An 8326-nucleotide genomic window follows, 5' to 3' on the forward strand; every position below is an offset into this window, starting at 1 on the left:
TCAAGTGTCAGATACACTTCTAGTAAATATAAATAGCCCAGAAAGTGAAGGAGAACACAGTCGCCCAGATAGCCGAATTGGTAAGGCATTCGACATGTAATCGAAAGGCGTGGGTTCGGTCCCCACTCTGGGCGCGTGTTTTTCTTTCTTTCTTTGTCTTGTATATTTAAAAAAATGTTTACCTCATTAACCATCGTAAAAAAGAAAAAAAAGAGCCTAACGACACCCCTATGCCTCCTTTGGCGTTGTAGACTGCTGACCGAGCTTTCTGTATTTCCTCAACGAGCCCCCATTTCCTTCCTATATTATGCTGCGAAAGCGTAGTGAGGGTCTCGGTTCTGGCAACCGTGATGCCTAGGTAGCATAAGGGGGCTTCCCGCCAGTTACCCGCTCATGACAGGCTGTAGACGTTGGAGTCACGACCCGGGAGTTGAAAAGAAGGTCCCCTTCAGCCCGTGTAGTCAGAGTGGCGCTGGCTACCACCCTCAAGTGTCAGATACACTTCTAGTAAATATAAATAGCCCAGAAAGTGAAGGAGAACACAGTCGCCCAGATAGCCGAATTGGTAAGGCATTCGACATGTAATCGAAAGGCGTGGGTTCAGTCCCCACTCTGGGCGCGTGTTTTTCTTTCTTTCTTTCTCTTGTATATTTAAAAAAATGTTTACCTCATTAACCATTGTAAAAAAGAAAAAAAAGAGCCTAACGACACCTCTATGCCTCCTTTGGCGTTGTAGACTGCTGACCGAGCTTTCTGTATTTCCTCAATGAGCCCCCATTTCCTTCCTATATTATGCTGCGAAAGCCTAGCGAGGGTTTCGGTTCTGGCAACCGTGATGCCTAGGTAGCATAAGGGGGCTTCCCGCCAGTTACCCGCTCATGACAGGCTGTAGACGTTGGAGTCACGCCCCGGGAGTTGAAAAGAAGGTCCCCTTCTCCCCGTGTAGTCAGAGTGGCGCTGGCTACCACCCTCAAGTGTCAGATACACTTCTAGTAAATATAAATAGCCCAGAAAGTGAAGGAGAACACAGTCGCCCAGATAGCCGAATTGGTAAGGCATTCGACATGTAATCGAAAGGCGTGGGTTCGGTCCCCACTCTGGGCGCGTGTTTTTCTTTCTTTCTTTCTCTTGTATATTTAAAAAAATGTTTACCTCATTAACCATAGTAAAACAGAAAAAAAAGAGCCTAACGATACCGCTATGCCTGCTTTGGCGTTGTAGACTGCTGACCTAGCTTTCTGTATCTCCTCAACGAGCCCCTCATTTCCTTACTATATTATTCTGCGAAAGCCTAGCGAAGGTCTCGGTTCTGGCAGCCTTGATGCCTAGGTAGCATAAGGGGGCTTCCCGCCAGTTACCCGCTCATGACAGGCTGTAGACGTTTGAGCACGCCCCGGGGGTTGAAAAGAAGGTCCCCTTATCCCCGTGTAGTCAGAGTGGCGCTGGCTACCACCCTCAACTGTCAGATACACTTCTAGTAAATATAAATAGCCCAGAAAGTGAAGGAGAACACAGTCGCCCAGATAGCCGAATTGGTAAGGCATTCGACATGTAATCGAAAGGCGTGGGTTCGGTCCCCACTCTGGGCGCGTGTTTTTCTTTCTTTCTTTCTCTTGTATATTTAAAAAAATGTTTACCTCATTAACCATAGTAAAAAAGAAAAAAAAGAGCCTAACCATACTGCTATGCCTGCTTTGGCGTTGTAGACTGCTGACCTAGCTTTCTGTATTTCCTCAACGAGCCCCTCATTTCCTTACTATATTATTCTGCGAAAGCCTAGCGAGGGTCTCGGTTCTGGCGGCCTTGATGCCTAGGTAGCATAAGGGGGCTTCCTGCCAGTTACCCGCTCATGACAGGCTGTAGACGTTTGAGCACGCCCCGGAGGTAGAAAAGAAGGTCCCCTTATCCCCGTGTAGTCAGAGTGGCGCTGGCTACCACCCTGAAGTGTCAGATACACTTCTAGTAAATATAAATAGCCCAGAAAGTGAAGGAGAACACAGTCGCCCAGATAGCCGAATTGGTAAGGCATTCGACATGTAATCGAAAGGCGTGGGTTCGGTCCCCACTCTGGGCGCGTGTTTTTCTTTCTTTCTTTGTCTTGTATATTTAAAAAAATGTTTACCTCATTAACCATAGTAAAAAAGAAAAAAAAGAGCCTAACGACACCCCTATGCCTCCTTTGGCGTTGTAGACTGCTGACCGAGCTTTCTGTATTTCCTCAACGAGCCCCCATTTCCTTCCTATATTATGCTGCGAAAGCCTAGCGAGGGTCTCGGTTCTGGCAACCGTGATGCCTAGGTAGCATAAGGGGGCTTCCCGCCAGTTACCCGCTCATGACAGGCTGTAGACGTTGGAGTCACGCCCCGGGAGTTGAAAAGAAGGTCCCCTTCAGCCCGTGTAGTCAGAGTGGCGCTGGCTACCACCCTCAAGTGTCAGATACACTTCTAGTAAATATAAATAGCCCAGAAAGTGAAGGAGAACACAGTCGCCCAGATAGCCGAATTGGTAAGGCATTCGACATGTAATCGAAAGGCGTGGGTTCGGTCCCCACTCTGGGCGCGTGTTTTTCTTTCTTTCTTTCTCTTGTATATTTAAAAAAATGTTTACCTCATTAACCATAGTAAAAAAGAAAAAAAAGAGCCTAACGATACCGCTATGCCTGCTTTGGCATTGTAGACTGCTGACCTAGCTTTCTGTATCTCCTCAACGAGCCCCTCATTTCCTTACTATATTATTCTGCGAAAGCCTAGCGAAGGTCTCGGTTCTGGCAGCCTTGATGCCTAGGTAGCATAAGGGGGCTTCCCGCCAGTTACCCGCTCATGACAGGCTGTAGACGTTTGAGCACGCCCCGGGGGTTGAAAAGAAGGTCCCCTTATCCCCGCGTAGTCAGAGTGGCGCTGGCTACCACCCTGAAGTGTCAGATACACTTCTAGTAAATATAAATAGCCCAGAAAGTGAAGGAGAACACAGTCGCCCAGATAGCCGAATTGGTAAGGCATTCGACATGTAATCGAAAGGCGTGGGTTCGGTCCCCACTCTGGGCGCGTGTTTTTCTTTCTTTCTTTCTCTTGTATATTTAAAAAAATGTTTACCTCATTAACCATAGTAAAAAAGGAAAAAAAGAGCCTAACGATACCGCTATGCCTCCTTTGGCGTTGTAGACTGCTGACCTAGCTTTCTGTATTTCCTCAACGAGCCCCTCATTTCCTTACTATATTATTCTGCGAAAGCCTAGCGAGGGTCTCGGTTCTGGCAGCCTTGATGCCTAGGTAGAATAAGGGGGCTTCCTGCCAGTTACCCGCTCATGACAGGCTGTAGACGTTTGAGCACGCCCCGGGGGTTGAAAAGAAGGTCCCCTTATCCCCGTGTAGTCACAGTGGCGCTGGCTACCACCATCAAGTGTCAGATACACTTCTAGTAAATATAAATAGCCCAGAAAGTGAAGGAGAACACAGGCGCCCAGATAGCCGAATTGGTAAGGCATTCGACATGTAATCGAAAGGCGTGGGTTCGGTCCCCACTCTGGGCGCGTGTTTTTCTTTCTTTCTTTGTCTTGTATATTTAAAAAAATGTTTACCTCATTAACCATAGTAAAAAAGAAAAAAAAGAGCCTAACGACACCCCTATGCCTCCTTTGGCATTGTAGACTGCTGACCGAGCTTTCTGTATTTCCTCAACGAGCCCCCATTTCCTTCCTATATTATGCTGCGAAAGCCTAGCGAGGGTCTCGGTTCTGGCAGCCTTGATGCCTAGGTAGCATAAGGGGGCTTCCTGCCAGTTACCCGCTCATGACAGGCTGTAGACGTTTGAGCACGCCCCGGGGGTTGAAAAGAAGGTCCCCTTATCCCCGTGTAGTCAGAGTGGCGCTGGCTACCACCCTCAACTGTCAGATACACTTCTAGTAAATATAAATAGCCCAGAAAGTGAAGGAGAACACAGTCGCCCAGATAGCCGAATTGGTAAGGCATTCGACATGTAATCGAAAGGCGTTGGTTCGGTCCCCACTCTGGGCACGTGTTTTTCTTTCTTTCTTTCTCTGGTATATTTAAAAAAATGTTTACCTCATTAACCATAGTAAAAAAAAAAAGAGCCTAACGACACCCCTATGCCTCCTTTGGCGTTGTAGACTGCTGACCGAGCTTTCTGTATTTCCTCAACGAACCCCATTTCCTTCCTATATTATTCTGCGAAAGCCTAGCGAGGGTCTCGGTTCTGGCAGCCTTGATGCCTAGGTAGCATAAGGGGGCTTCCCGCCAGTTACCCGCTCATGACAGGCTGTAGACGTTGGAGTCACGCTCCGGGAGTTGAAAAGAAGGTCCCCTTCTCCCCGTGTAGTCAGAGTGGCGCTGGCTACCACCCTCAAGTGTCAGATACACTTCTAGTAAATATAAATAGCCCAGAAAGTGAAGGAGAACACAGTCGCCCAGATAGCCGAATTGGTAAGGCATTCGACATGTAATCGAAAGGCGTGGGTTCGGTCCCCACTCTGGGCGCGTGTTTTTCTTTCTTTCTTTCTCTTGTATATTTAAAAAAAATGTTTACCTCATTACCATAGTAAAAAAGGAAAAAAAGAGCCTAACGATACCGCTATGCCTCCTTTGGCGTTGTAGACTGCTGACCTAGCTTTCTGTATTTCCTCAACGAGCCCCTCATTTCCTTACTATATTATTCTGCGAAAGCCTAGCGAGGGTCTCGGTTCTGGCAGCCTTGATGCCTAGGTAGCATAATGGGGCTTCCTGCCAGTTACCCGCTCATGACAGGCTGTAGACGTTTGAGCACGCCCCGGGGGTTGAAAAGAAGGTCCCCTTATCCCCGTGTAGTCACAGTGGCGCTGGCTACCACCATCAAGTGTCAGATACACTTCTAGTAAATATAAATAGCCCAGAAAGTGAAGGAGAACACAGTCGCCCAGATAGCCGAATTGGTAAGGCATTCGACATGTAATCGAAAGGCGTGTGTTCGGCCCCACTCTGGGCGCGTGTTTTTCTTTCTTTCTTTGTCTTGTATATTTAAAAAAATGTTTACCTCATTAACCATAGTAAAAAAGAAAAAAAAGAGCCTAACGACACCCCTATGCCTCCTTTGGCGTTGTAGACTGCTGACCGAGCTTTCTGTATTTCCTCAACGAGCCCCCATTTCCTTCCTATATTATGCTGCGAAAGCCTAGCGAGGGTCTCGGTTCTGGCAACCGTGATGCCTAGGTAGCATAAGGGGGCTTCCCGCCAGTTACGCGCTCATGACAGGCTGTAGACGTTGGAGTCACGCCCCGGGAGTTGAAAAGAAGGTCTCCTTCTCCCCGTGTAGTCAGAGTGGCGCTGGCTACCACCCTCAAGTGTCAGATACACTTCTAGTAAATATAAATAGCCCAGAAAGTGAAGGAGAACACAGTCGCCCAGATAGCCGAATTGGTAAGGCATTCGACATGTAATCGAAAGGCGTGGGTTCGGTCCCCACTCTGGGCGCGTGTTTTTCTTTCTTTCTTTCTCTTGTATATTTAAAAAAATGTTTACCTCATTAACCATAGTAAAAAAGAAAAAAAAGAGCCTAACGATACCGCTATGCCTGCTTTGGCGTTGTAGACTGCTGACCTAGCTTTCTGTATTTCCTCAACGAGCCCCTCATTTCCTTACTATAATATTCTGCGAAAGCCTAGCGAGGGTCTCGGTTCTGGCAGCCTTGATGCCTAGGTAGCATAAGGGGGCTTCCTGCCAGTTACCCGCTCATGACAGGCTGTAGACGTTTGAGCACGCCCCGGGGGTTGAAAAGAAGGTCCCCTTATCCCCGTGTAGTCAGAGTGGCGCTGGCTACCACCCTCAACTGTCAGATACACTTCTAGTAAATATAAATAGCCCAGAAAGTGAAGGAGAACACAGACGCCCAGATAGCCGAATTGGTAAGGCATTCGACATGTAATCGAAAGGCGTGGGTTCGGTCCCCACTCTGGGCGCGTGTTTTTCTTTCTTTCTTTCTTTTGTATATTTAAAAAAAATGTTTACCTCATTAACCATAGTAAAAAAGAAAAAAAAGAGCCTAACGACACCCCTATGCCTCCTTTGGCATTGTAGACTGCTGACCGAGCTTTCTGTATTTCCTCAACGAACCCCATTTCCTTCCTATATTATTCTGCGAAAGCCTAGCGAGGGTCTCGGTTCTGGCAGCCTTGATGCCTAGGTAGCATAAGGGGGCTTCCCGCCAGTTACCCGCTCATGACAGGCTGTAGACGTTGGAGTCACGCCCCGGGAGTTGAAAAGAAGGTCCCCTTCTCCCGTGTAGTCAGAGTGGCGCTGGCTACCACCCTCAAGTGTCAGATACACTTCTAGTAAATATAAATAGCCCAGAAAGTGAAGGAGAACACAGTCGCCCAGATAGCCGAATTGGTAAGGCATTCGACATGTAATCGAAAGGCGTGGGTTCGGTCCCCACTCTGGGCGCGTGTTTTTCTTTCTTTCTTTCTCTTGTATATTTAAAAAAATGTTTACCTCATTAACCATAGTAAAAAAAGAAAAAAAGAGCCTAACGATACCGCTATGCCTCCTTTGGCGTTGTAGACTGCTGACCTAGCTTTCTGTATTTCCTCAACGAGCCCCCATTTCCTTCCTATATTATGCTGCGAAAGCCTAGCGAGGGTCTCGGTTCTGGCAACCGTGATGCCTAGGTAGCATAAGGGGGCTTCCCGCCAGTTACCCGCTCATGACAGGCTGTAAACGTTGGAGTCACGCCCCGGGAGTTGAAAAGAAGGTCCCCTTCAGCCCGTGTAGTCAGAGTGGCGCTGGCTACCACCCTCAAGTGTCAGATACACTTCTAGTAAATATAAATAGCCCAGAAAGTGAAGGAGAACACAGTCGCCCAGATAGCCGAATTGGTAAGGCATTCGACATGTAATCGAAAGGCGTGGGTTCGGTCCCCACTCTGGGCGCGTGTTTTTCTTTCTTTCTTTCTCTTGTATATTTAAAAAAATGTTTACCTCATTAACCATAGTAAAAAAGAAAAAAAAGAGCCTAATGATACTGCTATGCCTGCTTTGGCGTTTTTGACTGCTGACCTAGCTTTCTGTATTTCCTCAACGAGCCCCTCATTTCCTTACTATATTATTCTGCGAAAGCCTAGCGAGGGTCTCGGTTCTGGCGGCCTTGATGCCTAGGTAGCATAAAGGGGCTTCCTGCCAGTTACCCGCTCATGACAGGCTGTAGACGTTTGAGCACGCCCCGGGGGTTGAAAAGAAGGTCCCCTTATCCCCGTGTAGTCAGAGTGGCGCTGGCTACCACCCTCAACTGTCAGATACACTTCTAGTAAATATAAATAGCCCAGAAAGTGAAGGAGAACACAGACGCCCAGATAGCCGAATTGGTAAGGCATTCGACATGTAATCGAAAGGCGTGGGTTCGGTCCCCACTCTGGGCGCGTGTTTTTCTTTCTTTCTTTCTTTTGTATATTTAAAAAAAATGTTTACCTCATTAACCATAGTAAAAAAGAAAAAAAAGAGCCTAACGACACCCCTATGCCTCCTTTGGCATTGTAGACTGCTGACCGAGCTTTCTGTATTTCCTCAACGAACCCCATTTCCTTCCTATATTATTCTGCGAAAGCCTAGCGAGGGTCTCGGTTCTGGCAGCCTTGATGCCTAGGTAGCATAAGGGGGCTTCCTGCCAGTTACCCGCTCATGACAGGCTGTAGACGTTTGAGCACGCCCCGGGGGTTGAAAAGAAGGTCCCCTTATCCCCGTGTAGTCAGAGTGGCGCTGGCTACCACCCTCAACTGTCAGATACACTTCTAGTAAATATAAATAGCCCAGAAAGTGAAGGAGAACACAGACGCCCAGATAGCCGAATTGGTAAGGCATTCGACATGTAATCGAAAGGCGTGGGTTTGGTCCCCACTCTGGGCGCGTGTTTTTCTTTCTTTCTTTCTTTTGTATATTTAAAAAAAATGTTTACCTCATTAACCATAGTAAAAAAGAAAAAAAAGAGCCTAACGACACCCCTATGCCTCCTTTGGCATTGTAGACTGCTGACCGAGCTTTCTGTATTTCCTCAACGAACCCCATTTCCTTCCTATATTATTCTGCGAAAGCCTAGCGAGGGTCTCGGTTCTGGCAGCCTTGATGCCTAGGTAGCATAAGGGGGCTTCCCGCCAGTTACCCGCTCATGACAGGCTGTAGACGTTGGAGTCACGCCCCGGGAGTTGAAAAGAAGGTCCCCTTCTCCCGTGTAGTCAGAGTGGCGCTGGCTACCACCCTCAAGTGTCAGATACACTTCTAGTAAATATAAATAGCCCAGAAAGTGAAGGAGAACACAGTCGCCCAGATAGCCGAATTGGTAAGGCATTC

Source organism: Haemaphysalis longicornis, unplaced genomic scaffold (genome assembly GCF_048455015.1).
Source record: "Haemaphysalis longicornis isolate Haplotype H1 unplaced genomic scaffold, Haemaphysalis longicornis Haplotype H1 scaffold_16, whole genome shotgun sequence".
NCBI lineage: Eukaryota > Metazoa > Arthropoda > Arachnida > Ixodida > Ixodidae > Haemaphysalis > Haemaphysalis longicornis.